This window comes from Pinus tabuliformis, chromosome 8 (assembly GCF_031772625.1).
Source record: "Pinus tabuliformis cultivar Carrire ecotype Pingquan chromosome 8, CPIR1, whole genome shotgun sequence".
Classification (NCBI taxonomy): Eukaryota; Viridiplantae; Streptophyta; class Pinopsida; order Pinales; family Pinaceae; genus Pinus; species Pinus tabuliformis.
In genome coordinates, this window is record NC_142294.1 from 1,716,668,557 (window position 1) to 1,716,687,564 (window position 19,008).

General features: G+C 33.3%; 1 pseudogene; it reads left to right on the forward strand.

Moving 5' to 3' along the window:
• Window positions 1-14,429: 14,429 nt before the first annotated feature.
• On the forward strand, window positions 14,430-15,368 carry LOC149242904 (chaperone protein dnaJ 10 pseudogene; annotated as a pseudogene).
• Window positions 15,369-19,008: the final 3,640 nt, after the last annotated feature.

Consider the following 19,008-nt stretch of genomic DNA (forward strand, 5'->3'; position numbering starts at 1 on the left):
GTTGGAAGAGGGAGGGCTAGGCTTTCGGATTATGCAATTCATAGTAAAAGAGGAGGATTGTGAATTCTCATCTATTAAAGGGATGGTTTGAGGCTTGAGACTACACAATGTGTAGTCTAAGCTGGTAGAAGAGAGAGAGAGAGAATTTTGCATCGCACAGTCTCAGTGGCTAGGCTAGGCCACTAATGACTTGGATTATGCAACATGTAGCTAAAGCAAGACATTGGCTATGCTTTTTTCAATTTCAAATGGAAAGGGGTTAGCTTGAGGCTTATGATTGTGTAATGCATGGTGGGAGAGGCCAACTAGTTTTGATGATGTAGTAGTTCAGTCCTGGAAAGAAGGACGTTTGAAATCTAAAGATGAGGAAAGAGTAATTGTATATTGGCATTAATATAACCTATATCAATAATTAAATTTACCATATATGATTATGCAAAAGGAAGATCATGCATGCACAAAAAGACCCAGCAACAGCAACTGCTGATAGGAAAAATAACTTGGGAGGGATGTGACACTTTTAAGAACTAAATGAATGACTAAGAAAACACTCATACAAGGTAAACATAGTATAAACACTAGTAACTCTAAGAATAAATAGGAAAAGCAACACATGAAAACACAAAAGCGACAAAAAACAACAGAAAAAGCAGTGAAAAGAAACATTTTAGAAAGTTACCCGGAAAAGTGTTGCAAATTGAATATGAAGCTCCGTGACCTCATGGGGAAGGCTACAACTCCAATTTTGAGCGTGAAAATGGGTTCTACAAGCATCTATTATATATATTTATCCCCAATAATATTAGGTTAGGGTTTATGACACTCACACCTAAAATCAAGGAGAAAGTGACACTTGTCTGTAAATCACATCTAGAAACTTTGTGCCACTTTCCCATAGGTGATTGCATACTCCCTACAGTTTTTTAGGGATGTGAAATTGATTACTCTAGGGAACTACATTTTCCAATGGCACAAAGGACTATGCAATTTCTAGTAACAAGGGATTGTGCATTACACTAGCTCAGTGGATTGCACAGTGCTGACTCTCAGTGGAATATTCCATATTTTTTTTTCTCAATGATTGCATGTCTCATAGGATTTTGTAGTTCAAATCCTCAAGGGATTATACAATTCTGAGAAGCAAGACTAGCAATCAATCCTATATCTGAACAAGAGTTGGCTTATGTTTGGAGGAAAGTAACTTGTCATCAAAAGTGATGCAATTGTTGGTAACATGACTTAGCCAAAATATCACACAAGTGTTGCATGAAAGAATGAGTGATTACGATAATAAACATCAAGAGGAGCACTTGATGATGGTGAAATATAAGCTCTTATTTACAAAAGGTAGGCTCCAAAATCAAAGGATGTGAAAAAATTTGGAGGGGGGTTGTAGCAACTACAACAACGAGCTTAAGTAGGCACCCAGGGCTTGAATATGGTTTCCCCTTAATATTGGCAATATATGTAGATGACATGTTTCTTACATGGATGAGATGCTCATAGATGGGTGTAAGAGGGAGATCAATTTAGAGTTTGAAATGAAGGATATGGGTTTAATATACTATTTTTTGAGATTAGAAGTGTGGAAGAGATCAAATGAGATTTTCCTTAGCCAAGGGAAGTATACAGTTGAGATCCTTTAGATATTTAAGGTATTTACATCTCCATGGCTTCCCAGAACAAAAAACCTGTATGGCTCTTCTAATCCTTTTTTCATAGCGAACACATTTCTAATCATGGTCATTATTTTCTTCCACAAAACTAAAATTAAGGATCTTAATCCCTGTAATGAGTCCATGATGCTCATATAATTTGATTAATTTTTTCCAACTAGACAATGCAGCAGGGACTAAGAGGGACATGAGAATGCGATTGACATCGTTTGCAAATATGTGCATCGAGGGAATACTCTAGAATCTTTTGCAACTTCCTTGGTTGACAATGATATTCTCCCAACATATCCAAATCCTACAAAGCTATGTGTCAATTTATTGTCACTTCCTTGCAAAATGTTTCCTCTTCTAACTACATTACGTGGAATCCATTTTGAATTTAGGAAGTAACCTTCTTCTCCATTCCCATCATTTTTCTTTATATCACTATAAAAACGATCCCCAATTCCACTAGCTTTGGAGGAATTTTGGACAAAATTTACTCTAAAAGAACCTCCATATATGGAAATCACAATTTCTCCTCTTGCATCCACCACTGCCACTAGCTGGTGTAATGGTGTAGTCTCAGGCAGTTTATGTCTCCATATTTCATTCCCATTATTCATGGGAACCTAACTAGCTCTACATATAGGGCACATTTTGTACAAGAAAACCCACATATTGATGCAGTCTATATGGAAGGTGTGGCTACACTTAGGAAGCAAGTAGAGCAATCCCTCCTCTTCAAAATCAATGTCATAAACAACACACTTGAGTAATTATTTTATCTATGCTTTGAGGCCCATAATGAAAACAAATGGAAACACTATGAAGATTTTGATTATACATCTGTTGAATCCATGATCACCATTTTTTGGCACCAAATGGTGTGCATTGGCCCCCATTACCCCTCCTATTGAATCTATCAAGCTTTGGTCTTCTTTGTTGGATATGTAGAGGGGCACATAGAAAAAATCCATCAAGATAAATGTGGCCACTAGCACAATGACAATAATTTCCATGGATGTGATAAAATGAGTGGCATAGGGGAAAATAAGATCATTGTTCTTATCGAGATTTATTTCGGTTATCAACAAATATCACGCTAGTGAATGGGGAAGTAAAACTTAGAATTCAATGGTTTCCCCCGACGAAAAAAGTAAACCTGTGTTATTGGCAATAAGGTCCTTCAAATGGTCCAACAATGCCTATTATTTATAGTAGTTTTAGTGCCTTCTTAAGTTAAAATACCATGGTGAATACCATGGGTAGGTACCACTTTTTATGCAAATTAGTATTCTGACTCACAGAGTATGTTCCAACACTTTAGGGCATTTAGACATGGGTGAGGTGGAAAATTAAACCCATAATGGAGTGATGGACAATTGAGGAGGGAACATGCAAGCACGACATAGTGGGCGAGGTGGAAAGATTAGTTGGAAAAGGATTCTCAATGCTAGATCTAAGCAACATCAAAGATAAAAAGGTTGATTTCGATAAATAAGGGGTTCTAAAGTTTGTCTTCAACTCTAATTGTAGTGCTTTAGAGGGAATTCTAGTTTATTGTTTTTTTCTAGGGACTCTATTTGAGTATGGTTTGTCCTATTTAGTATTTTCTGAGTTTATTGAGGATATTATGAATAATTATGATCTAATTTTTTATATGAAGTCTTGTATGGGTCTAAATCATATGGAATTGGTTAGAAGTAATAATTGAGCTTATTTTCCCAAATCCTTCTCTCAACTTATGTACTAAATCTAATGTTATGTTGTTGATTAATATGAATATAATGATTTCACAGGATTTTTGGGCCTCAAATATTTTTTGAATGTATAGTGTTGATTTTAATGATTATTATCTTAGGTGGGATTTCAGTTTGGATTGTGTTCTTTCCACTCTCGCTCTATTAGTTTCATTTTATGATTAGCTTAATATATAAAGGATGGATCCAAAATTTTCTATTTCTTGTTAAAGCTATTTGATGAAAAATAGTTGAGGGGCTATTGAAGGAGGGATCCTTGTAAAATTTGTGGGAGATGCATAAGTATTAACTTATACAAAATTATTAAATGTAGGATTGCATGAGGGAAAGTTATAAAATATTCATGTGCAAGTTGTGGAAATATTTGTGATGTATGACATATGGGATGGGTTGAGTAAGATTTCCATAAGCCAAGATAGTCTTCCATATCCCATATTCCTTCCATAACATACGCAGTTTTGCAATCCCATTGAATACCTTGGGTGACACCTCACATGGGAACAAGTGTTGCTAATGTCAATATCTTTCAAGGCTTTGTTGGAAAACTCACAAAGATTAGGTCTTCCCCCCCGTCATGCCAATATGGTCCATAAATGATCTATCACAATTATTGGTTTTTTTTTTTCTCTTTAAATTATAAGCATATTGTATGTCCCATTATTTATGGTTATAATTTATTATTTCATAAGTGGGATATGATGGTATCTTGAATAACAAATCATTTTGGAACACCAAATAGTGATAGATCTCTAAATTTCCATCACCATAAAGAATAGCTTTCGACACCATTAGTTCATCATGTACGTGAATGTGGATTACCTTGAATAGCAAATATGATAAATATAGACCTTCTCCATCTTAGGGAAGCCACAAAAAATTACTAGAGATATGGTAGAAATTGTTATCATACTTGTGGCTATGCAAAAGAGATATAAGAATTCCTTCAATTCTTCCAACATCCACTACGATCCATCACATAAATAAGGATGTTGTATACAAAATAAAAATGCAAAGAAAAGAAAGAATTACCAATTAGGATACCTTTAAAGGAACCATTTGCTAATGTAGCACTAACATCTCTAGTTAGCCCTTCTGTTGTAATGAGGAAAATCATGGAAGATGACGACAATTCCTGCCAAATTTCTTTATAATATTCAATGTAGTAAGAAGCTGACCCATTAATTAAGACTACAAAATTTTCCAAATTAGTGCAAGCCATAACATAAACCACAAAGTGTAAGTTGAATACTAAATAAATGAGGGGGAGACATAAGAAAATCCAACTAACTTGATCGAGACCTTGGATAGGTGAGTTTTGAAAACCATAGCCTTCATTTTTTTTTTCTTACTAGTGTAGACCCTCCTAAGAAACACCTACTACCTCATGGGCTTGGTATCCCTCAAGAAAGCCAAAATACTTTAGTGAGGTCTACTTTGAGATAACTTATTTTACACTAGAAGAGATGATTTTTGATATGCTCTTTTAAATACTATTACGAAGTGATATTGGGTGGAAATTATCCAGTATGTTTGGGTTGTCTATATTTGGGATGAATTATATAAAAGTAGTGTTGAAAGAGCATAGGACATTTCTAGAGAGTTGAGATGCTTCCACAACCTTGCATATCTCCTCTTTTGTGATTTCATACCAATTGAGAAGTAATTATATTGGTAGCCCATCTATCCTAGAGATCTTGATTTTCTAAGAAATATGCAACGTTTCGAGGATTTATTATTGTTAGGATATTCTAACACATAGGAAATAGTTAAGTATAACTTGGTCCAGTGTAGAGTTAGGTAAAGTGTATTTCTTTACTATGTACTTTTGTAACTTACAATCCAATGGTCATGATATGTTCTAGACATTAAGTGATCCGACGGTTCATTCTCTCCTTGGTATCGCCGACACTTGATCCATGGCTTAACATATGATTGGTCCATGATCTTTATTTAAAGAGCATGGAGGGTCATTTATAGGGTAATTGTTCATGAGATAAGCTTATGTAAATTCTCTTTCTTTTATTAATAAATTTCCTAAAGTGGTTGCATTGGCTCAGGTAGTGGACTGTTTCCCTCTTTGATGGTTTTAACCATGTCAAGAATATTGGTGTATTGATCTGTGGTCTATTTGTGAGAAATTTCCTTTGGTGTTATATCTGAGGAAATTACCCTGTAAATTCCTACACTTATTTTCCCACCTCTACCATATGGTATTTTTTTCCTTCTAATTATATGAATTTTGGTAAAGAAACTATATAGCTAAAGGATGGAATTTATAGAAATTTAGTTTCTCTTTGAAAGAGGTTTTGAAAATGGATGACCCCTTCTAGAGCAATACTAGTGAAATTTTCAAGTGTCGAGCCATCCCTCCATCAATTTTCCCTATTTAATTCACATTTTTCTAGAAATTTGCAAACAAGGGGAAGAATTTAGTATTGTCATCCCATACCCGAAGCCAAATGACCCTACATCTTATGTTCCAATACATTCCTTTTCTAAATGTAGTTGTATTATTTTGTTCTAGAACTAATAGTGTTCATCCTTTTAAGTATTTATTAAGAGTACAAATCCATCCAAAGAGATTCTATTGTTTAGGGATTATTATACCTCCCCAAGGAGGCAAGTGTCATTTTTTCATTTTTCCTTGGATCATAAGATCATCATGGACTTATTTTTTTTCAACTTTGAATGAAAGTGAAAGGATAAAATTTTTCTTATAGAATTATTCAAGTGAACCTAGACAATTTTCAACATTTTTATTAAAATCCCATTTATGATACTTTTAGTGTTTAATTTGAAAGTGTTGGGCGGATTTCATTATGGAGGGGCACATCCAGAAGAACTATATTATGGTAAAAGTTCAATCCAATTGAAACATAGTTCCAAAATCTAAGGGTTTCTTCCAAGAAGTCTTAGGAGAAAAAGAATTGTTCAAGTCATGTAGAGTTTGTCTCTCCCCAGTTATTTCATTTTTCAAAATGAGGATGAGCTTGGTTAGCTCTATGTTTAGGTGCTAACTAGTGCTAGGATTCTAAGAAGAAAATAGATAAAATGATAATTTGGGTTGTTGGAATCCGCACCTTACATACATAAAAAGTGAAATTAAATCACCACTTAGAATTACGTACCCTTGTCTCATCCATGACATAGATAAGAGATTTCCCAAAAATTCTAAATAATTTAAGTAGGGCCTGAAGATGGTTAGGGAATCAAGTTTTTAATTTCCAAAGTTAGATGAGTTAAGTCAGACCCCAATCTTTAATCACGATCTCATGAATTAGAGGCTGTAAAAAAACCATTCTTCTATCCTATGAATAACCTTTATAAATTCCATAAAGCATCCATGAAATTCAAGTCTTATCCTTTCATAATTCTTGAACAATTTTGGTCCCTTTTATCATGCTTCTCGCATTAGTTTTTGCAAAAAAAAATAAAAAAATTACACAATGGGTTTATGAGTGTCTATTATCATCTTGAGGGATAATTTCTTAGAGGAACTTGGTAAACATTTGTAATTCAAGGTTAAGAAAATCATTTTGGAACTACCATGTGCATTTATATCTACTCGTAGAAGTTGTATAATAGTTAAATTAACATGATTTTATAGAGCATAATACAACCATATATTAATATTATTAATGATAATTAATAAAAAACCAAATAATAGTATCCCAATCATATAAATCAAATGGTTGGTAAATGATGATAGGCATCAATCTCTATTAAGTATCAAAACTTCATCATACATCTCAAGTTTCTAAAATTAAAAAGATTAGAAGAAGTAACTAAGTTATAAATTTATTTAGAATAATAATAATAATTTAGAAAAGGAAATAATATACAAGTTAAACATACATACATTTCAGATTTTAGATTTCTGGGATAATTGATTTGTTGTAGTGGAATGTTAATGATATGATTTGTAATTATTTAAAAGTAGTGCAATAAATAAAATTATTTCTTGAGAATCTAAATGAGTGACTAATATGATTGATATTATGATATATTAATTAATATATTATTATAAATTATACATACATTAAAAATAATATGCAACAAGATTCTTAACCATGGAGATTCAATGGTAGATATTTTTAATTTGTAAATAGGTTCTACTACAATACCATGACTTGTCAATAGAGTCTGCTCAAGAATCCTTATAACTTAACTAGATTTCGGATTCTTGAAATATTGCATATTTTCCTAGAATATTCCAAGAAAATGCCCAAAAAATCATAACTACTTTCTATAAAAAAAATATTTATTAAAATTCTATTTTAGAACTAAATTTTAATATCTAATTTAGATACACTATTAAAAATATTCTAAAATATCTTAAAGAGATTAAATCCTACCAACTACTTAATAATTATTAAAAATTATATCAAAATTCTAAAACTCTATTCTGCAATAAACATTTTTATGGGTTTAAGAATTCTCATCTTATCTGTGAGACCAGGAAGTAACTCCTCAAAAACAATTCATTGATATTCATTTAGGTTGTTATTTATTATATACATGAAGGAGAGACTGTTCATTTCATCTCCCAGTGACTATTCATATTCTCTATTATTTATTTACATCAATTTTAGTTATTCACCCAATCCTGATGATTAGGTGTCAACATTCCCCCCTTAATCTGAAGGGATGTTGGTGAGTCCAAGAATCGTTCTGAATCTTTCAAGCTTTTCTCTTCCAAGCGCTTTGGTGAAGATGTCTGCAATTTGCTTATTAGTGGAACAATGGTGGAGATGGATTGTATTGGCCTCAACAAGATGTCAAATCAGATGATATTTAGTATTGATGTGCTTTGTTCGATCATGGAACTTTGGGTTCTTGTCCATCTTTATTGTCGAGGTATTGTCAATCATGAGTGGAGTCGATTGTATTTGTTTAACCTGCAAATCTTAAAGAATTTTCCTGAACCACATAATTCCTTTTGTTGCCTCAGCTGCTACCACATATTCTGCTTCTGTTGTGGAATCTGCTGGAACTGATTGTTTGTGTGATCTCCAGGAGACAGCTCCTGATCCAAGATTCATAGCATAACGAGAAGTAGATACCCCAATTTCTTTGTCTCCATCGAAGTCTGAATCAAAGTATTCAATCAAGCTGAAGTCGTCCACCTATGTATACTTGATTCCAAAGTCTTGAGTTCCCTTCAAGTACCTTAGAAATCTTTTTGCAGTAGACCAATGTCCCTCACAAGGATTTTGCATAAACCTAGAGAGGATTCCAATAGAAAATGAAATGTCTGGTTTGGTAGTAGTTAGGTAGTTGAGACTTCCTACAAGTTGTTTATACTTTGTTGCATCCTCAAATTCTTTTCCTTCAATGGATGTGAGCTTTAAGTTTTGTTCCATTGGAGTAGTAAGAGGATTATATTTTTTCATGCCAAACCTGATCAATAGATCTCCAATGTACTTATTTTGAGAAAGAAATATGGACTTCAGATGTTGAGTTACTTCAATACCAAGATAGTAATGAACATAGCCAAAATCAGTCATTTCAAAACCTTTCCCCAATTCCTTCTCTATGGATGCAATGTACCTTTCATTGTTCCCTATCATCAAAATATCATCTACATATACCACAAGATATACAAATATTTTGCCAACTTTCTTCACAAATAAATTTTCATCATCAAGATCATAATGTTTGAAATTGAGTTGCAGAAGATGCTCAGTTAGTTTTTCATATGAGGCTCGCGGTGCTTGTTTGAGGCCATACAAGGATTTCAAAAGTTTTCATACTTTATGTTCATTTCCTTTCACAACAAATCCTTTAGGCTGGGACATAAAAACATTCTCTTTAGATGTCCATTCAAGAAAGCAGTTTTTACATCCATTTGATGGACTTTCTGACCGTTCTAAGTTGCTAGGGCAAAGAGTGTTCGGACGGTAGCCCATTTTTCTATGGAGCAATAGTCTCCTCATAATCGACCCCTTCCTTCTATGCAAAACCTTTTGCCACAAGCCTGGCTTTCTGCTTTTCAAGTAAGCCATCTACTTTATACTTGTTCTTTATAGTTTGGTTCCTAATGGAGGATCAACCAACTTCCAAGTCTCTTTTTTTATCAAGCCATCATACTCCTTTGGCATCGCTTCTTTCCATTCATCATGAGAAGAAGCTTCTTTGAAGGAAGTTGGTTCGAAATCCGTAGACAAATTCAATTCACAATCATAAGAAACATCCATATCAACAGGTGAATTAGAGTCATCTACATCACCTCCATTTTGTTGGTTTGAATTTCTAGTTCCTCTCTTTCCAACCTCATCAGGATGAACGCTTTCAAGGATCTTTGTCAGCCACTTTGGGGGACCTTTCTCAAATGGTCCAGGCTGCTCCATTGATTGAGTTGGGACTGAATCAAGATTGAGTCTCCCAATTCTATTAATCACATCACTTGAAGTATCTTTCGTTGTTGGAGTTTCATGTGGGGGAGAGAGTTCACGAAAGAAGATTCCACATGTTGATCTAGAATAGAAACCCCCCCTTCAAGATGTGGAATCTGATTATCAAATTCTTGAAATGATTTTGCATTTGCGAACCTATCCAAGTGATCAAGTTGCCACTCAACAACATTGTCAGTTTAAATTGAATGTTTCAAGAAAGATTACATCTCTAGATACAACAAACTTTTTATTGACTTCATCATAGAGACGGTGTGCTTTAGAGGTGTTTGAATACCCCAGGAAGATACACTTACGATTTCTTGCACCAAGTCTGTTCCTATGTACCTTTGGTATCAAGGCATAATAAGTGGAACTAAAGAACCTGAGATGCTTTACCAAAGAAATGTGCCCATGCCACATTTCATATGGAGTCTTGTTTCTAATAGCATTAGATGGACATCTATTCTTTATATATACAACACATAGAACTACATCAACCCAAAACATCAACTTTACATTTTTGAAAGACATCATGGAGCACACCATATTTAAGATTGTCCTATTCATTCTTTCAACTACACTATTTTGTTGGGGCTTATAAGGCACAGTTGTTTAATGTTTTATCCGATGTTGGTGAAGATAGTTTTAAAATTCATTTGAAGTGTATTCTTTTCCATTATCAGTGTGAATAGAGCCAATATGAGATTATGCATCATTTTCAATCCATGTATGAAAGTTCTTGAATGTTTGAAAAGCATCAGATTTGTTCTTCAATAAATAAACCAAAGACATTCTGGTGTAGTCATTAATAAATGTCATCATATATTTATTTCCATTTACAGAAGGAACAGGCATTGGACCTCATAAATTTGAATGAATGAGTTGAAGTTTTCTATGTGCTCTTGATTTGCTATGCTTTCCTAGAATGCAAGCATCACCTCGCTTAAGCTTCCTAGGAATTGTACGCAAACCAACAAAACCATTTTTCTTCAACAAGCGGAGGCTGTCATAGTTCAAATGTCTAAATCTATCATGCCATAATAAACTTGATGGAAGTGTACCTTCTTCATAATGAGAATTGTATGAGAAATGTTGTGCACAAGCATAGGCACCTTGCAGCTTGAGACGCCTTTCTTCTTCTATTCCCCATGAAAAGTGAGTGGTCAGATGCTTTTCTCACCTCAAGCTTGCCATCAAACATATGAATGGAGTGACCTTGCTGGCAGATGCAGACCAAGGACAACAAGCTTTTCTTCACCCGTGGGAGATGTAGAACATGATGCAAAAGAAAGTCTAGAAGACTAGACAATTTGAGTCTGATTGTGCCAATCCATGATGGCTTGATTTTTGATTAGTCTACAAAGTATAGTGCTCCATCAACATTGTCATTAAATTCTTCAAAAAAATACTCTATGAGTCATGTGGCAAGTTGCTCTTGAATCAAGCAACCAATCATTTTTCCAAGAAGTAAGTGAAGCATTAAATAAATCTTCATTTACTTCAATATTACATTGTGCCACAACATAATGAGCAGATTCAGGTTCTTTACCTTTGTCTGTGTCATTAGTCTTACCTTTCTCTTGGTTTCTTTGCTGCTCAATTTTGTCCCAAGGTAACTTGCATGTGGAGGCATCATGTGATGCATTTATTTTGCAGCGTATGTAGTGCAAATCTCACTTTTCTCCTTGAGAGTGTCTGCCCCTCCTGCCTCTGAAATATCTTCTTCTTCCTCTTTGTCCACCTCTTCCTCTAGAAGAATCTTGGGCAAGATTCTTTCTTGACGAGCAAGGCACACAACCTCTTCAGAAGATTCAAGGGTTGTCTTCTTTCCAAAAGCTTTCTCTGTTTCAGCAATTTTTTTCACAAGAGAGTAAAAGATAATATCTTTGAGATTTCCATTTGCCTGCAATGACTCAAGATAATTAGAGTAAGTAGGATAAAGTGCCTTGAGAAAAGCGATAAGAGGAATATCCAATTGAACCATAGTGGCTTTGATGTCATGCATTATAGATTTTACTTCGAATGCAAGAGCGAGAGGATCAGTACTTTGTAATTCAAGAGTGAAGAGTTTAATCATGAGTTGAACAACTTCAAGTGTAGAATGTGAGTCATAGAGTTCTTTCAGCTTTTGTAAGCCTTCGAAAACAGTTAAAAATGGTGAAATATGGTGACTCACCTCTTCACTTATAGATGTTGCAATTAATGCATAGGCTTTGTTGCTCTTATTTTCCCAAATGGCAAACTTTTTGTCTGAGATAGGTTGTTCTGGCTCTTTGTCTCTGTCTCCAACACACACTACTTTCCACAAGTCATTGAAAATGAGGGTGTGTGTTATCATCCAAGACCACTCAGGATACCTTATGAGTGAGAACTATTCCCACAATGGATATGATTGAATGCACTGCAAAATCTTGTACTATAAAAAAAAACTTCTGTTGGCAAAAAATGTGCTTCAGAATAATACAACCTTATAATTCCTTCTTGATTAGGTAAGAAATTGATTTAATATGCAAAGAATAAAATTGTATTCTATCCATATAGAATATCGCCATTTTGCATTAGAATATGGTTGCAATTCAAGATAAACAATATCAACTACTCAAAAGCGAAAGAACACCTATGATAACTTGAATTCTGATGTAAATAGGAATTTGCCAAAAAAAACTTGAACGGATGCTTTTCTCATAAGTGAGTGGTCAGATGCATGAAAGCTTAAATCATATGCTCTATGCTTTGATACCATTTACACCTTGACATCGCACTGATACAACTGCCTCCACCACCATTGCCGTCACCACTAGCACCATCTCAGGCAATAGATATTATCATGCTCTTCACCGCATGCAATTATAGTTAAGTGCGCTGACAGCACTTATATATGAGAAATATGTCTAAATACATATAATGGCATGATTAAACGCATTTGAGAATTTTCTTGTAATGAAGTGAAGCTACATTTGGAGTTTTTGGCTTAGTGACAGCAATGGTGTTAGTGCAGGCTAGAGGAACAGAGGGGATCAAAGAATTTTCAGGACAAGAAAATGCTTGGACCGTGGCCACTAAGAATAGAACCCTTACCCCATGATACAAATCACAACCCTAAAGTGTTGAAGACAGGGCTAAGAGGACTAGATTTATAAGTAATCTCTGTGGCGAGACTGATAGCACCTCTGGCGATTTCTCGACATTTTCCTCACCACAGATTTCATAAACTACGCTGATTCGACATAACATAGAAACGATACGGACGCCATTGCAATGTTGTGCTAGGAACGATTGAGAAATCTGGAAGAAAAGGTCTATGAAAGTTAGACACTATAACTGTGCTCCTCCAGTGATATTCACCCAACAGAACAGTTTGGAGGGCGGACTATACCAAAGGGTTTGGAGGGTAGACTATTCACTGCAAGAATAAAACGTATAGGCCACTGACACCCTCGCTTACCACAATGTTTACCATGGGAAGCATATTATATGGGAAATGAGCAGCGTATTATATGTCAACGCAGAGCAAGAGCAACATATTATATGTCAAAGCAGAGCAAGAGCAGCGCTTTCATATGCAGGTGAATATGAATATGAATAAAAGATAGAGAGAGGAGTGTTTTGTATGCAAGGTAGAACATAGGAAGAATAGAGAGTTACAAAGCAAAGGGAAGCTAAAAATGGTGTTGGCTCAGGTAGTAACTCGTCAAAAACATTTCATTGATATTCATTTAGGTTGGTCTTTATTATATACATGAGAGAGACTCTTCATTTCATCTCCAGATGACTATTCATATTCTCTATTATTTATTTACTTCAATTTCAATTATTCACCTAATCTTAATAATTAGGTGTCAACATTATCTGACACCATTCTTCAAACTTTTCAAATCAATAACTACCATCACGATATATGGAAATTGTATACTATAATCCAAATGCAAACCCAAAACTCTCCCAAAAGTGTAATATACCGCCCAAAAATAATAATAAAATTTTTAACCAATATAATTAGCATAACCATAGTGTTAAGAGTTCTTAATCATCTTCGAATACGAACCGACCTTTGTGTTCTTAACTTCCATCTCCAAAGAAAATAATATAAATAGATCTTAGGGTTTGATATAAACTACCTACCTTACAAGAGCCATTGCTAGCGTTCAGAACAAGCTGAAATAAACATTTTTATGGATTTAGGAATTTCTCATCTTGTCGGACACCATTCTTCAAACTTATCAAATCATTAACTACCATCACCATATATGGACATTTTATAATGATAATGTGGATAAATAATTAAAAAAAAAATGAAGATGCAAAGCCAAAATTCTCCCATAAGTATAATATACAGCCCAAATATAATAATAAAATTGTTGAATTTAACCTAATAAAATTATAAAATTATTAGCCAATATAATTAACATAAAAATGGTGTTAATAGTTCTTAATCATCTTCGAATACGAACCGACCTTTCTGTTCTTAACTTTCATCTCTTTAGAAAATAATATAAATAGATCTTAGGGTTTGATATAAACTACCTACCTGAGAAGAGCCATTGCTAGCGTTCTGAACAGGCTGTTCTCGGGTAAGGCATCGATTTCCCATCTGAATCTGCTGCAGATATTTAGAGATGGTTAAGGAGACCGGTTATTACATGAAGGCTAGGCAAGTTCACCCTGATAAAAATCCAAATGATCCTCAAGCGGCACAAAATTTCCAGGTATTAGGAGAAGCTTTCCAAGTTCTCAGAGATCCAACACAGCGGGCATCATATGACGCACATGGAAAGGCAGGTGTATCAGTGGAAATAATGATAGATCCAGCAGAAGTGTTTATGGCTTCAATGATAGGTCAGCTTGCAATGGCTTCAATGTTTCTTTTTAATAAGTTTATGTTTCCTGAAGATGAACCGACAGATACCAGGAAACTACAAGAGAATATGAAGGGTGTCCAAAAGGAAAGAGAAGAAAAGCTCGCACAGATTTTGAAAGATCGTCTTAATCGGTATGTACAAGGTGACAGGGAAGGGTTTATACAAGAAGCTAAATCTGAAGCTCAATTGCTGGTTGCAGATTACGGAAGCGATATGCTGCAGACATTTGGTTACGTGTATGAAAGACAAGCGGCAAAGGAACTTGGAAAGAAGGCCATCTATTTGGGTTTGCCATTTATAGCAGAATGGTTGAGAAGCAAAGGGCATTTCATAAAATCTCAACTCAGCGCAGCAACAGTTTCTTTTGCACTGCTAGGGTTACTAGAATATCTAGGGTTAGTAGAATATTATACTAAACAGCAGCTGAATACGGAGGAGAATTATTGTGAAGCTGATTTGGACGCATTTTTAGAGTCCAACATGGAATTGATTATGGACTCACTTTGGAAAGTACATGTGCCTGACATTGAAGGCACCCTCTCAAACGTGTGCCGGATGGTGTTACAAGATAAGAGTGCCAAAAAAGAAGAACTTCAAGCTCGAGCCAAAGGTTTGAAGATTCTGGGAAAGATTTTCCAAAACGCGAAACTGGAAAATGAAGATCGAATTCCAGAAAAAGAGACTTCTGTTTGGTAAGGTAAAGAAGATCGCAGAAATGATGCAAGCTCTCCCGATACATTACCAAAGAATCATCCCCGCACAGCCCCACTTTTCTGTGAGGGCTGTGGAATTGGATCGTTGTTCAGTCAATTAATGGATGCGCTTGTACGGTTTTGAAACGGTCTTGCAAGGAAGCTTTTTCCAACCTAACTTCGCTTTTCCAACCAAACTTATGTTCCAATAAAACGATTTTAATTTTTGCCATTTACTGGAAACTATATCCAATTTTATTGTTTTTTTATCATGGAAAGAAAAATTACATATATAGATATAGATATTTATCATGATTTGAAACCTGAGATTTAACCTGCCATACCATACCATACGTAGAATTGTGTTTAAATCTCTCATTTTACATTTTACATGCAAACACATAAGATTTTTATTTTTTTTTGGAAAATATTAAAAAAACATGTTTTTTTAATAGTTGATATTTATGCAAATAACATATTTATCATTATTTATTTCTCACTTTAATTTAAGAAAAATTTTGCATAAAAAGTATAGGAATAAGATGTAAATAAATATCTCAAGTGAGAATTATCTTCTGCCATTATCTAAGAGTAAAACTATAAATTTGTATGTTTGTTAGTGATTAGCAATAAGATGTAATAAATATCCTAAGTGAGAATTGCTTTCCATGGTTATTTATGTTCTCCTTGACATTTATCCAGGAGTGAAACAATAAAAGTGTATGCTTTCTAGTGGTTACTGCTCACAAAAAATTAAGTTTTCAGCAGGAAAATAATGTATCCAATTCATATTTCAATTATTAGTTCTTCCCAAAACAAACCTATATTAATTTAGCATTGACTATGCAATTTTTCACAAAAAAATTTCTAATTTCAGTGGAAGAAACTAAGCTGCCCTACAACAATTTTTGTATGGATATTGATGTATTTTACTTCTAACGGATAGTACAATAATTTTTGTTATTAGTATATTTTGTTTTAAATATTACATGTAAAATTGAAGATAAAGTGAAATACATACCATGAAATATCAATAATATTAAGTAATTTCCATAAGTAAATTTATTTTTCCCTTTTTTTATTTTCTTTCACCAGTTTTCCCCTCTTTTATATACTTTGATTTTACAAATGCCATGGCACACCTTCTTCCTTAAATGAATTTTATAAAACCATTATTACAAAGAATGATTAACAATGTATAGTAGAAAAAATTCCTTAAAAGAGATTGAAATTTTATTTCTTCTCATCCCTCCTAGGAGGGTTTATTGCTCACCCCCTATCATGAGTAATTTATAGTTAATGGAAGAAGGCCAGCAATACTTTCTAGAACAAGAATAATATGGATGCTCATGTCACTTGAGAAGTAAGTTAGTAAGTAAACCTAAACCTAGGCCTGTAATTTATAGTTAATGGAAAAAGGCCAGCAATACTTTCTAGAACAAGAATAATATGGATGCTTATGTCACTTTCTCAAGTAAGTTAGTAAGTAAACCTAAACCTAGGCCTGTAATTTATAGTTAATGGAAAAAGGCCAGCAATACTTTCTAGAACAAGAATAATATGGATGCTTATGTCACTTGAGAAGTAAGTTCGTAAGTAAACCTAAACAGAAACTAAACCTCGACCAACTAATTAGTCTTCATTTTATTTTTTATTTTTAATTTGTATTTAAAAAAATCTATAGCTCATATAATATTTTTATATAATACTTTTATTTAAGCAATGCCCAGGGAAGAGTGGTAATATTTTTTCACATTGTTTTTAATTACCTGCGTTTTTTAATGTTGTTTTTCAATTTAAATGTGTTTTTATTAATTGAAATATGAATTATTTTCTGAATCGGGAGGTTTTCCTATAGTGTATCGTTTACCGTTTACAATTGTCTTCATTTTTTATGAACTTTTTGAAATAGTGTTGATATTTTAGGCAATGGTTTAAATAAAGTGAAATTTTAACTTTCCCCAATGGAGTAGCCCTAGACTACTTTTCAATTGGAGGTTCATTTTAAATGTTTTATTCAAAGCATACTATTTGCTAAACATATGAGCTGAAATGAAGTGTAGTTTTAACACCAAAATGTGTAAATAAGGTGACATCGAGAGAGCTGTATTTCAATACAGTGATTGACTTTAATGGTATTGTTAAAAACATTAGGGGTTCTAAAGTTATGGTTATGAAGCGTATCCATTTTAGTCATTGGGAAGATGAATCTAACATAGTCAATAAATGTGATCTACAGAAGGAAAAAGATTTACATATTTCTTAGTAAGTTGGTAATTATGATGATAAGGAATGTATTTTATGGGATGAATATTATATAAGTGAATAAAATTTTCAATTATTTCTATATAAGATGGTAATTATGATGATAGAGAATGTATTTTATGTGAAGAATATTATATAAATGAATAAAATTTTAATTATTTTAATGTGAAACTAAAATCTTAATCTATAAATAATTTTTGAGGCGCATCAAAACTTAATTCATAACTAGTCACGTTTCCCTCGGAAATCGAGACTTAATTCATAACCAGTCACTTTTCCCTCTCATGGCTCTTGTCTTGGGTTAATATCTACCTCACTTACCCCACCCACTCACCTTTTACAGCACAATGATTGGGCAAGAATCACACTTACTATGAGATATAGGATAGATCGTTTCTACAATAAGTATTTTCTACAATACAATGTTCTTAGACTGGGATTCTTTCTTCTTTAAGGTTGTTTTTTTGTGGTTTAAAATCATATTTTTTACACTACAATGTTCTTAGGAAGGGATTTTCTTTTTTTTGGGTTGTTTTTTACTTTGAAAATCATATTTTCTATCCTACAATATTCTTTCTACTTTAGGGTTGTTTTTTTTTTCTTTTTCTTTCTTTTAAATCATATTGAAAGTAGATATTATGGGTATACCCATTTGGTTGCTTTTTTTTCAATCTCTCTTTATATTCTCAAGAAAAAGTTGAGATACGTGTTTGGACATAGGTAAAGAACTCTTATGATTGTTTAGGGAGGTTTTGATGGTTGACCTTAAGAGTTTATTTAAGAATAATTTATATCATGTGAGAACTCAAATTTTTAATTCCTACATCAAATAAATTAGTTTGTCAAAAAATGATAATGAATTAAATAACAAAATTTGGTGACATTTAATAAATATTGCATTATTGTTATCACATTCACCTATGTTTTCATTATCTTTGAATAAACTAAGTACAAATAAATTTATTTTTTAAGAGGATAAAAAAAATAATCTTAAAAATGATAATGTTATTAGTTTCTTTCAAATTGAAAGAAATGTACAAAGTTAAAAATGTTGCTAAATTTTCATTGTAAAATTGTCATATTCCTATATAACCAACATATAATAAAAAGTCCTTTAAGATCCCTTTAGTTTGCGAACATATAGTATCCTAACAAATAAAACCAACAAACCAACCAATAATGAATCCTAACTCATAAACCAAGAAGAAGTAATCTCCTCTAGAAAATACTAATATCAAATATCAAAAACCAACATATGAAATGAACTCCAAATTTTTTCTTTTATAACTCTCCCAATAAGTTAGACACTCTTCATAAAGTCATGTGGGACTAAATAGAGTCACTTTTAGTCTTCCAATTAAATACATTATTATTTTCTA